The sequence below is a fragment of the Ambystoma mexicanum genome, chromosome 1q (genome assembly GCF_040938575.1).
Source record: "Ambystoma mexicanum isolate Mex_15411 chromosome 1q, UKY_AmexF1_1, whole genome shotgun sequence".
Taxonomy (NCBI): Eukaryota; Metazoa; Chordata; class Amphibia; order Caudata; family Ambystomatidae; genus Ambystoma; species Ambystoma mexicanum.
The window spans coordinates 467,883,275-467,896,003 of record NC_090922.1 but is presented as its reverse complement, the minus strand read 5'-3'; the positions used below and the strand labels follow the sequence as shown (position 1 = coordinate 467,896,003).

Genomic DNA, 12,729 nt, shown 5'->3' with positions numbered 1-12,729 from the left:
GAAATAATAGTCTCTTTTCTTCCACCAACTGTGCATATTTCTAAATGGTGGACTGCATTGGGTTATGTTTGAGAAATGACCTTATCTTTACATATGGTGACCACGGAGGGACGTTTCATCTTTTGCAGATTACAACGACAATAGCCTGCAATCTTCTGATGTGCTGCCCTTAGGGGCACAGAGATCTTGCAGAGCTGGATGAGAGGCAAGTGAAGGCGTGCAGTCTGACCCCATTTATCAAAGCAACCGTCTGGTGATGTTTCCTTTCTGTGCTCTGCAGCACAGTGCAGACAGCAGATCTGAAGGAAGAGCCAGCCTCATAAATGATGGTAAAGTATGCATTGTGCAAGAAACAGAACTGGGGGGAGAGGGTGTATTGCATGTACTGTGAAAATATAAGTGGGGGTAACAGGATTTTGTTTAGGGAGAAGAGATACCTTGTTTACATATTGTCAAGGCGATAGAAGAAAACACATCACACCCCAGAACAGAATATTACAATGAGAGATTCCTGTGGCAATGCCAATGAAGGATGTGTTTTACTCTGAAAAATTGGGTGAAATGGAGATGAGCTACCTTTATCAGAGAGAGTAAAAAAGACTCTCTTAGAAATTGTTGTGCATATTTGTTTTGGGGTTTATTTCTAGCTTATACATATATTTTGTACTGGCGCTAGGTGTATAAAGTGATGAACTTTTGATGGTGATTAAAAGTGGATTTTTATTTTACCGCATATTGTGGAGATTGAGAAACTGTGGTTGGAATGAAAGAGGTGTGCTCTAGAGAATGGGCAGCATGTTGGTGGTTGTCCGAGTAAATGGTTTTTAACATAGAAAGTGAAAAGCATTATGGGAGTTTTGGAAGGAGGGTACATGGAAATGATCAGTGGATGAGATTAATTTGAAACATGTAAATAATCTGTGTAATAGCGCCTGGAGCATTCCAAGTGCCGAATGGGATAACCACAATAAATTATCTAAAGCCCAAATAACCAGACAGGCTAAAATAATATGGTAAAATACTACTTTATTATCAATTCAATCAAGATGGGAAACCTGGTGTGACAGTTTATTGTCATCAATGGCGGTTCCTCTAATGGCCGTCATTCACTACTCATTTTTACTAGACACGGTCTAGTTGTTGCTTCCAAGATGGCCTCCGCTGTATATTTCCCCATACGGCTGTTGGCCCTGCGCGTTGCAACCTCATTGATTCTTCGCTCTGGTTATACGCTTGTGCCTTTGCCCTGTTTTTGTCTCCCCTTCCTTCTTTGACCCTCCTTGTCTCATAGCATTTTCCCTGTCCTGTGCCACCCACTCGTTTTCTCCCTGATCTCTCTCTCTCTCTCTCTTTGTTTTCCCCCCACCTGGGTCTCTCCTTGTTTACACTTCACTGGTATCCCTTTCTGCTGTTTCTATCCTGCTGCACAGAGCCCCTCTCATGTCTTCTGTGATGTGCAGGTTGTAGGGGACACAGAAGGATAGACTAGAATCCTCATCTCTGGTTCTTCTTGGTAGCTATCTTCAACTCTGGCTGCACGGAAACCCTTCCCAGCGAACACAGAATTCTGCTGCTTGGCTACGCGGATACCATACCAGTGGATACAGCGTTCTCCTGCTCGGCAGCGTTGGGACGATACCAGTGGATGTTGCTTTCTTCTCAAATCGGCTGCACTGATACTCCATCAGTGGACTATCCCCACCATTTACAAGTCTAACGCTTTACTGGGACCCAGTACATTGGAAACAACCATCACAGGGATTTTCAGCCAAAAGACTTTTTCCCTGAAAGGGGCATGCTCCCTGGGGTTCCTCTTGCCTGGGGATCCTTTACCAAGTCAAGGTGGCCTCAGGGGGAGCACGCCCTTACCTCTTCAAAAAGAAGGACCACAAGGCAGAGAAACCCATGAAGACCGGCAAGAAGAAGTCAAAAGTCACCGAAGGTACCTCTGAGGACTCGGGTGAGGAGAAGAAGCGGGGGGAGGACACTCATATGTATGAGATTTTTAGACCCCTACCTGACTTTGGTCTGTGTTGGGGAAGTCCGGCAGAAAATTTTGAATGAATTGGGAATTCAGAATTTCACACCCCCACCCCCTCCGGTGTTGGGGAAGCTTGATAGTAAAAATTAGGATGATTTGAGAATTTCAGATTTCAGACCCCCATCCACTTAAAGGGCTCTGTTGGGGGAAGCTGGCAGTTTAGGGATTTATTTTAGTTTAGGGACAAAGACAAGCCTCTTCCTAAAGAAGTCCGCATGAACATGACAAATAGGATCACCTAATTAAATGACAGTCTGTAGTTTTCAGCACACACCGGGAATGAGCTTTGTTATTTTCAAATGTTATCTAAAATCCCCCTGTGGTGTTCTGCCAAGGGGAATTCATTAAATTAATATTTATAGTTAAATTGGCATAGGCTAAGGGTCTACACAGTTCTACACTCCACCCACTATAAAGGGAAAGGATTTAAGGCAACCAGATTCCCCCAATTTTTGTTCTCCCAGGGCTCAGTTCTACTTTAAACAGAGAGAGCCTCTGTTTAAGGTTCAGGAAAGGCAGCTGCATCCCAGGAACCTCTTTTAGGACAGGGCAGGGGTCTGGTCACTCCACTCTGAAGGGTGGTCCCCAGCTCTTCACCATATAGTCCAGTCAGCGTTTAGGCCTCCCCAGCAAGAGACAGCAACAATAGACAGCTACACCCAGAGGCAATTGCAGCAAAATCTACTTTTAGTGTTTCCTGGCAGCTGCCAGATGGTACGTTTCAGCAGCTCTCCCCTTCTCTCATAGTGCAACCACTTTATATAGCAGTGATGACTCCATCAAGTCTTCAGTCTTGGGGAGTGCCCTGCAAGAGTTCTCGCAAATAGGATTAGACAGTTACCCTTCTCTCTCCTCCCAAATCCAGCCTCTCTTTAAGGATTGGTTTAGGAGTCTGCACAGATGTCTGGCAACTTCCCTTTGAAATTCCTTTTGTTCTCATGTCAAATTTAGGCATAAATCTAATTATGTGTCAAAAACTTTGTGATTTACTAGTAACTGCCATAAAATATATATATTCCGCTTCATTTAATCATGGGCAATTTAATATAACAACATCCGGGACCGCACCATGTTACATGGCCATCTGGCAATTTGCCCCCGTTTTTACAAAAAACATAATCATTAGAAACATGCAATTTATTTTCCAAATACCTCATTTTACCCCCATCAGTCTGCCAACTTTAAAATCCGGCACATGTTCAGACCTGCCAGGAACACCTGTTAGCTCACCATTACAATCCCCTCAGTCGCAGATGAAGAAATTTTATATCAACAAAATCACCTGGAAATTAGCTAAAAAATGAAACATACATGTAATCAGTGTGACTTGTGGTGTTTGGGAAAATGCAACAATTGTGGCATTTCATTTAAACAAAATGAATCTTCATATGTGCAAATATGAGGTTCCCTTCGTTCCGGCCATTTTTCTCTCTTGGCCAGCCTGTGACCAGGGTTTCTTTTCTTTTATTATCCTCTTTGTTGTTTGAAGTTGGTAGCTGCTGCTCGTAAAACCTGGGGGCTTGGCAACACAGAGATCGCCCTCCCCACATTTCTGTCATGCACTAGCTAGAACATTTGGCCTGCTCAGAACTTCTCTCGGAGACAGCAGGCCTATGGAAACTTGGTTTTCGACCCCCTTCGGGCCACATTTTATTGCAGATTTAAACAGTTGAGATGCAATCCAGGCTTTCAGTGGGTAAATCCTTTGTGAATTTTACCCGGGGGCCCACCCTTTGTCTTTAGCTGAAAGGAAATCACATATTGCATTTTCTAACATCAGCCTTAATTCTTTGACATACAGTGTGTTTTCAGTGTTAATATTGCTTTTGCGCTGAAAGTACAGGGGTGTTTCTTTCAGTCATTAATAAAATACACTTTTAATTATCTGCTGATTCATTTTTCTGCTGAAAAGTGAGTCTGAATCGGCACAGTGCAACACCTTTTGATGGGTGGCATTTTCAGTCAAAATGCTGCATTGATTTCTCAACCAGTAATGTGATGTTGCTTTTCCAGTCTGCACTTGGATTACATTTTTGTTTTAGCTTTCTCTGGATTTCCACTGCAGAAATACACCCATGTAGGGCCTCATTACGAGTTTGCCAGTCCGGATACAACGGTACCGGTAAGCTTACCGGCACTATTGTATCCAGAACGGCAAACTCTGAGTTGTGCTTTCATTCCTGACCTGGCGGAATGAAAAAGGCACACGCGAGCACAGCACTAGTGGGCTCAATGGGAATGGGGAATAGTTTTTTTCTGGCGCCCAGGAATGGGCAGATACCAGGTCCAGCAAGGCCGTAAAGACCCGGTAATTGCCCATTTCTGGCTGCCGGAAAAAATGCAACTCTGGCGGCAGCCATGCCTGTTGTACAAGCACAGCTACCGCCAGGGTTGTAATGAGTCCCTATAGTCTGCCTCTGGCCTACAGGAACTTTTCATGGCAACAAAGTGGGCTTTTATTTTCAAATGTTTTCTGGTATTTTATATGTGAAGCCTAATTACATTACTCTCAACACACACACCATCAGGGTAATTCATAGATTTTCGCAGAAAAGTGTCGCAAGCGGCTGGCGCAGAGTGTCCGCGTGCGATTGTCTGCGCCAGGCACGTGCGCTAAAACCGATTTCCGCGCACAGCGTATTCATGGATTGTAGGCTCCCAAACCAGCCGTGGCGCAGAGTATCGCAGCGACCCTGCAGCTGCACCATTAACGCCCCCAAGAACGCCCTCGCGCAAGGAAAAGCCATCAAAATCGCTAAATCATCGCAAAGGGCTGCGCTAACCCTGGACCAGTTTACAGGGCTGCCAAACAAGGAACGCAAAGCGGGTAACGTTCATATCAGGGGTACGGGGGAAGTTTTACACGCGATTAGCCAGAGTACGTGTATTACAGGGGTACGCGGGCAGTTTTACACGCGATTGCCCAGGGTACGTGTATTACAGGGGTACGCGTGAAGTCTCACACACGATTAGCCAGGGCACGTGTATTACAGGGGTACGCAGGAATTATCAAACGCGATTTGGCTGGGTACGTGTATTACAGGGGTACACGGGAAGTTCTACACGCAATTTGTCTGGGTACGTGTATAACAGGGGTGCGCGGGAATTATCACACGCGATTTGGCCAGGTACGTGTATTACAGGGGTGCGCGGGAATTATCACACGCGATTTGGCTGGGTACGTGCATTACAGGGGTGCGTGGGAAGTTATACACGCGATTAGGCTGGGTGGGTCCTCACAGGTGTTCCCTGTACACCCTCCACGGCCCCTGCAGGCAGCCCACAAAACAGGGGACTACCCTGCACACCTGCTCATGTCCCCTTGCACCCCCACCCCCCAGCAACAAGGGGCAGCCTCCACCAGGCCCCCACCCATGTCTCCCACCACCCCCACCCCCCAGCAGTGCAGCCTCCACCAGCCCCCCACCCATGTCCAACCCATGTCTCCCACCACCCCCACCCCCCAGCCACCAGGGGCACCCTCCACCAGGCCCCCACCCATGTCTCCCACCACCCCCACCCCCCAGCAGTGCAGGGGCAGCCTCCACCAGGCCTCCACCCATGTCTCCCACCACCCCCACCCCCCAGCAGTGCAGGGGCAGCCTCCACCAGGCCCCCACTCATGTCCCCTTGCACCCCCACCCCCCAGCAACCAGGGGCAGCCTCCACCAGGCCCCCACTCATGTCCCCTTGCACCCCCACCCCCCAGCAACCAGGGGCAGCCTCCACCAGGCCCCCACCCATGTCTCCCACCACCCCCACCCCCCAGCAGTGCAGGGGCAGCCTCCACCAGGCCCCCACCCATGTCTCCCACCACCCCCACCCCCCAGCAGTGCAGGGGCAGCCTCCACCAGGCCCCCACCCATGTCTCCCACCACCCCCACCCCCCAGCAGTGCAGGGGCAGCCTCCACCAGGCCCCCACCCATGTCCAACCCATGTCTCCCACCACCCCCACCCCCCAGCCACCAGGGGCACCCTCCACCAGGCCCCCACCCATGTCTCCCACCACCCACACCCCCCAGCAGTGCAGGGGCAGCCTCCACCAGGCCCCCACCCATGTCTCCCACCACCCCCACCCCCCAGCAGTGCAGGGGCAGCCTCCACCATGCCCCCACTCATGTCCCCTTGCACCCCCACCCCCCAGCAACCAGGGGCAGCCTCCACCAGGCCCCCACTCATGTCCCCTTGCACCCCCACCCCCCAGCAACCAGGGGCAGCCTCCACCAGGCCCCCACCCATTTCTCCCACCACCCCCACCCCCCAGCAGTGCAGGGGCAGCCTCCACCAGGCCCCCACCCATGTCTCCCATCACCCCCACCCCCCAGCAGTGCAGGGGCAGCCTCCACCAGGCCCCCACCCATGTCTCCCACCACCCCCACCCCCCAGCAGTGCAGGGGCAGCCTCCACCAGGCCCCCACCCATGTCCAACCCATGTCTCCCACCACCCCCACCCCCCAGCCACCAGGGGCACCCTCCACCAGGCCCCCACCCATGTCTCCCACCACCCCCACCCCCCAGCAGTGCAGGGGCAGCCTCCACCAGGCCCCCACCCATGTCTCCCACCACCCCCACCCCCCAGCAGTGCAGGGGCAGCCTCCACCAGGCCCCCACCCATGTCTCCCACCACCCCCACCCCCCAGCAGTGCAGGGGCAGCCTCCACCAGGCCCCCACCCATGTCCAACCCATGTCTCCCACCACCCCCACCCCCCAGCCACCAGGGGCAGCCTCCACCACGCCCCCACCCATGTCTCCCACCACCCCCACCCCCCAGCAGTGCAGGGGCAGCCTCCACCAGGCCCCCACCCATGTCTCCCACCACCCCCACCCCCCAGCAGTGCAGGGGCAGCCTCCACCAGGCCCCCACCCATGTCCAACCCATGTCTCCCACCACCCCCACCCCCCAGCCACCAGGGGCACCCTCCACCAGGCTCCCACCCATGTCTCCCACCACCCCCACCCCCCAGCAGTGCAGGGGCAGCCTCCGCCAGGCCCCCACCCATGTCTCCCACCAACCCCCACCCCCCAGCAGTGCAGGGGCAGCCTCCACCAGGCCCCCACCCATGTCTCCCACCACCCCCACCCCCCTGCAGTGCAGGGGCAGCCTCCAGCAGGCCCCCACTCATGTCCCCTTGCACCCCCACCCCCAGCAACCAGGGGCAGCCTCCACCAGGCCCCCACTCATGTCCCCTTGCACCCCCACCCCCCAGCTACCAGGGGCAGCCTCCACCAGGCCCCCACCCATGTCTCCCACCACCCCCACCCCCCAGCAGTGCAGGGGCAGCCTCCACCAGGCACCCACCCATGTCTTCCACCACCCCCACCCCCCAGCAGTGCAGGGGCAGCCTCCACCAGGCCCCCACCCATGTCTCCCACCACCCCCACCCCCCAGCAGTGCAGGGGCAGCCTCCACCAGGCCCCCACCCATGTCCAACCCATGTCTCCCACCACCCCCACCCCCCAGCCACCAGGGGCACCCTCCACCAGGCCCCCACCCATGTCCCCCACCACCCCCACCCCCCAGCAGTGCAGGGGCAGCCTCCACCAGGCCCCCATCCATGTCTCCCACCACCCCACCCCCCAGCAGTGCAGGGGCAGCCTCCACCAGGCCCCCACCCATGTCTCCCACCACCCCCACCCCCCAGCAGTGCAGGGGCAGCCTCCGCCAGGCCCCCACTCATGTCCCCTTGCACCCCCACCCCCCAGCAACCAGGGGCAGCCTCCACCAGGCCCCCACTCATGTCCCCTTGCACCCCCACCCCCCAGCAACCAGGGGCATCCTCCACCAGGCCCCCACCCATGTCTCCCACCACCCCCACCCCCCAGCAGTGCAGGGGCAGCCTCCACCAGGCCCCCACCCATGTCTCCCACCACCCCCACCCCCCAGCAGTGCAGGGGCAGCCTCCACCAGGCCCCCACCCATGTCTCCCACCACCCCCACCCCCCAGCAGTGCAGGGGCAGCCTCCACCAGGCCCCCACCCATGTCCAACCCATGTCTCCCACCACCCCCACCCCCCAGCCACCAGGGGCACCCTCCACCAGGCCCCCACCCATGTCTCCCACCACCCCCACCCCCCAGCAGTGCAGGGGCAGCCTCCACCAGGCCCCCACCCATGTCTCCCACCACCCCACCCCCCAGCAGTGCAGGGGCAGCCTCCACCAGGCCCCCACCCATGTCTCCCACCACCCCCACCCCCCAGCAGTGCAGGGGCAGCCTCCACCAGGCCCCCACTCATGTCCCCTTGCACCCCCACCCCCCAGCAACCAGGGGCAGCCTCCACCAGGCCCCCACCCATGTCTCCCACCCCCTCACCCCCAGCAGTGCAGGGGCAGCCTCCACCAGGCCCCCACCCATGTCTCCCACCACCCCCACCCCCCAGCAGTGCAGGGGCAGCCTCTACCAGGCCCCCACTCATGTCCCCTTGCACCCCCACCCCCCAGCCACCAGGGGCAGCCTCCACCAGGCCCCCACCCATGTCTCCCACCACCCCCACCCCCAGCAGTGCAGGGGCACCCTCCACCAGGCCCCCACCCATGTCTCCCACCACCCCCACCCCCCAGCAGTGCAGGAGCAGCCTCCACCAGGCCCCCACTCCTGTCCCCTTGCACCCCCACCCCCCAGCAGTGCAGGGGCAGCCTCCACCACGACACCAACTTCCCTGGCACTGAAGCTGGTGCCCCTCTACCTCCTTGGCCGGGGGTTGGCACTGGTGCCACCTGTTGTAGTGGCCGACATGGCAACCCCAGAGGCAGGAGTGGGTGGGCAACTGGGTCCTGGGGCAGGGCTGTGGGGCGACGGAAAAGCAGTCGGTAGCCTTTGGTTCCAGCAGGGGTGGTCACAGCAACAGTACCCCTGGCTGATGTGCAGGCAGCAAATGGCAGGGCACGTGGCCAGCAGGCAGTCAGGCAGCAGCAGATGGCAGGTGGGAGCGTGCTCAGGGCTCTGGGGGGCAGTAATTTGGCCCCCTGGGCAGGAGCGTGGTCTTCCGTGTGTGAACGCGTGGCCAGCTTTATACGAGTGATTTTGCACGCGAAAATCAAACACGTCTGTGTGTAAATCGACGTGCACGCGTAGGAAAATGTTGCGTGACACGTCCCAGTGTCAAAACTAGTGCACTGCTAGTTGAAAATGGACCTACACGCAGAAGTGACAAAGCGTGTGATTGGTGAAAAAGGACCTACACGCAGAAGTGACAAAGCGTGTGATTGGTGAAAAAGGACCTACACGCAGAAGTGACAAAGCGTGTGATTGGTGGCAATGGCCCTAGCACGTACACGCCGCGTAAGTGACGCTGTACGTGTGGGCCTGTATATAAGGTACGTGTAGAACACCATTTCCTTGTACGTGCTTTTCGTGGAGAGCGAGTGGGTGAATTCTGTACTTCTTGTCGTTTCACACGCGATTTACTTCAGGGCGTTTCCAGTTCGTACTCCCTGTTACCTCTGACAGCTTTTTCTCTTTTTTCTCTTGTACTGGTTTACCTGGGCCTGTTCCCTCAAACAGTGTCCCCTTCTACTGTTTCCTGTCTCCTCAGACAGCGTACAAATCTTCTTTTGGCGGGGGTGTTGCCAACCAAACGCGCTCATTTTTCACGCTCTTTTACCTGGCAGACGGTGAGTCACGCACGTATCTAACTTCTGTGCTTGCCCCGTGTGTAGCCTACCCCTTCAGAGGTCATTCTAGGCGGCGTGTGACACGCATACGTTCATTCTTGTGTTACTGGGTGCCACAGCGTAGTGCAGGTTTTTCTTTCTGCACACGTGGTCTAGGAGGGGTTGCGTGCACGTCATCTCCCTTTTTTGGGCCTCCTGTGCGTTGCGTGACCCGTCATCTTTCCCCAGGGGTTACATTCAGCCTTGCTAGAGCACTAGGGTACAATTACCATCTGGTACCCAACCCCTTTGACCCCCAATTGCCCAGGACAATAGTCTACATCCACTCCCATACGCACATTAATATCAGTGCCATGGCTGGGAGGCGAGGATTCCGTAAGGGTGGCAAAGGTGGAAGAGCCACAAGTGGTGGCCGTGGTGGATCCGGTAGGGGACGTGGTCGTAACTTGCAGGGTGAGCCTGTCCCCCCAAATGTGGAGGACCAGTCAAGGGCACCCATAATCCCCCCCCTTCCCCCCTCCCCCCCTCCCGTTGAGGCTGATGTGGCTGGCACCATCCATGCTCAGCCCTTGTTGGACCAGCCCATTGTGGCACCAGACCTGGCTGACTCCATGGCTGACGTCCAGGTCAGCAGGGCAACGACACGTGTGCTGGTGCACGTTGATGCCATCATGCCACGTGGATCTGGGGCAGCAAGGTCATCTGCTGCCCCAAGGAGGCAGGGCGGAGAGGCTGCAGGGGCAGCTGCGGCTCCATCCACCCCAGCTCTCACACACCCAGCCAGGACAGTGTCGGTCCTAGTCCATCCTGCTGACATTCCCCCTGACACCATTACACTAGAGCCAATGCCTGCACCAACTCCCATGCTGAGTGTGCAATCCCACACACCTGATACAGAGCCCACCAGGGCTCCTGCCCCTAGTGTCCAGAGCGGCGCAGGACACTCAGGATCACCACCACCTTCCAAGCGGAAGAGGAAGAGTGCTCGTCCGGCACAGGCTGATGCCCCAGACACGGCTACACAGTCCGGCCCGTCCAGGAAGCCCAGCTTCACGGATGACGAACTGAATGCACTTGTCGAGTATGTGTCCGGACATGATAACGAGATGGTCATTGTTGCAGGATCCAAGACCACACCTGCACAACGCCAGGCACACTGGCAGACCGTTGCGGACATCGTAAGTGCCCTTGGAATCGTGAGGCGCACAGCCAATGATTGCTATAAGCGCTGGAATGACCTAAAGCGCAGGGCAAAGAAGAAGCTGGCCTCAAGCCATGCCGCAACTCTAGTGACTGGAGGTGGGTCTCCAGTATTAGACATGGAACTCACTCCACATGAGTCAGTCGCTGGGACCTACGTCACGGAGGAACAGATCCAAGGCGTGGGAGATCTGCCTGATTACGAGGCATTGTCCGGTGAGTGCACATGCATGTGTGTGTCATCCATGTGCATGGTGTGTGTGTGAGGGCATCTGTTTGTGTGCCAGGTGAGAGTGTATGCGCCTGAGTCGTATGGGTCAGCCATGTGATTCATGCAATACATCCTGCGCAGCTGCATTTGGCCATTGCAGTATCCCTTCTGCCAACAGTAGACATCTAGCCCAACAGCACCCCAGTTGCCCTTGTAGTGTCACCTTGCCACAACATTGTTGCTTATTTTTCTATGTTCAATCAGACAGATTGTTTGCATTCCACCACTTATACTAGGCATTCCTCAGTCCTCTGGTCACATGTCTGGCATGGCTATGGTAAAGTGGAGTGACTTTGTTACCTGGATATCATATGTTCACACATGTCCCTGTGCAATTGGACCATATTGGACTGGCAGCTCCAGGTGAAAAATCAGACCTGTTTGAATTAGAAAAGCTATTGCATGCGGGAACTGGACTGAATGAATAAGTGCTGCCCTCCTCTCCATCTACACTCAATAGCAATGGTACATGCCAGCTGTGTGATGGCATGTGTGTGTCACCTGGCAATCACAGGCCAATGTGTGATGCCACTGCCAGGCAGCATGCAGAAAATGTGTTCATCTTCCATCTTTGTGTCATGAGTGTGTGCCATTTGCCTGCCCTTCATACGCAGTGAGGGTGCATGCATGGGAGGGTCTTAGTCATGTGGGACATGTGTCAATCAAGTACTGGTTCTCTTGCTTCTCAGCCCTCATTGTGTGCCATGGTGCTAATGCGTGTTTCCATTTCTTTGTCATTATGTCATTGCAGGGGAAGACGCACCTGATACTGCTGGGGTTGTGGAGATGGTGCAGAGCCAGGAGGGGTCCGAGGGCCGACCAACCACCAGTGAGGGACGTGATGTGCTGGTGGGTGAGAACCCACAAGTGCTGCAGGTCTTGCTCTCAAGGGGTGTCTCTGGCTGCACCTCCCCCGAGCTGTACTCAGCTGTTGACTCGGATGATGAGACCTACGTGCCGTCGCAGGTGAGTGTTCCAGGGAGGGATTCTGTTCTGTCCCACCCACCTGCACCAGGGTCAGAACCCTCAATGGGGATGTCAGTGTTGGCAGCTAGGCCTTTGGTGGTTACGGATGCAGGGTCACACTCCGCGACATCTGATCCTGTTCCTGGGCCAGCAGATCAGAGGGGGAATGCAGTCCTGCAGCCTCAGGCAGTGCCGGCACAGCAAGGCGCAGTCCGCCTTGCCCCAGACAGGTGTGGTGCCCGCCGACGTGGTGGCCATACGCCACCTGGCAATACCGCATGGGAGCAATCCATTTACGGTATGGCAACCCAACAGGCAGCATCATCCGAGATGATGGCTCAGGCCATGGATAGGGTGGCCACTTCCATTGTCCCCCCTGAAAGGCTGATGGAGCGACTAGAGCAGGCAACCAACTCCATCTGCCAGTCACACAGGGAGGACATGTTGGCGTCCAACAGGGACAGGCGGGCGGCACTGGCGACTCTGCAGGAGGCCATCTCCATAGAGTCCCAGGGCCACAGGGAAGCCCTGAGTCAGGAGCTACATCAACTCAGGACAACTCTTGTTGAGCTTGAGGCTTCAACACACCAAAGGACAGAACAGCAGCTGGAGCGTCTCACCCGTACGCTCTCAGCTG

The 12,729-nt window shown here is 55.7% G+C and overlaps 1 protein-coding gene across 1 annotated transcript in view; it reads left to right on the top strand.

Moving 5' to 3' along the window:
• Positions 1-12,729, top strand: part of LOC138528761 (uncharacterized) — an 870,897-nt gene that overhangs the window by 279,851 nt on the left and 578,317 nt on the right. Inside the window, exon 3 of the mRNA XM_069640654.1 lies at positions 129-329. The gene's annotated coding sequence lies outside the window, so the exon portion shown is untranslated. The remainder of the gene's footprint in view (positions 1-128; positions 330-12,729) is intronic.